The sequence below is a fragment of the Octopus bimaculoides genome, chromosome 15 (genome assembly GCF_001194135.2).
Source record: "Octopus bimaculoides isolate UCB-OBI-ISO-001 chromosome 15, ASM119413v2, whole genome shotgun sequence".
Classification (NCBI taxonomy): domain Eukaryota; kingdom Metazoa; phylum Mollusca; class Cephalopoda; order Octopoda; family Octopodidae; genus Octopus; species Octopus bimaculoides.
This window is the reverse complement of record NC_068995.1, coordinates 36,174,545-36,174,801: the sequence shown is the minus strand read 5'-3', so window position 1 is coordinate 36,174,801 and position 257 is coordinate 36,174,545.

Below are 257 nucleotides of genomic sequence, written 5' to 3'. Positions count from 1 at the left end.
TGAAATAATTCACAAACAGTGTTGAGATAGAACCTGTGCGAGTGCTGTTGGTTGCTGTGTACGTAGCAAGAAGTTGGTGTCGACCCTAAGAAGCTGGAGGCGATGAAGATGGAGGTCCGTAAGCTGCTGAACGAAGTGTTGGGTCTCCATGAGGCTATTGTCGTGTCGTCGCTGGAACTGGCTGTGTGCTCTGTGGTCAGCGGTTAGACCTCAGAAGGTGTTGCTTTGTACTGTCTGTAGAAAAAAATATTGTTGAC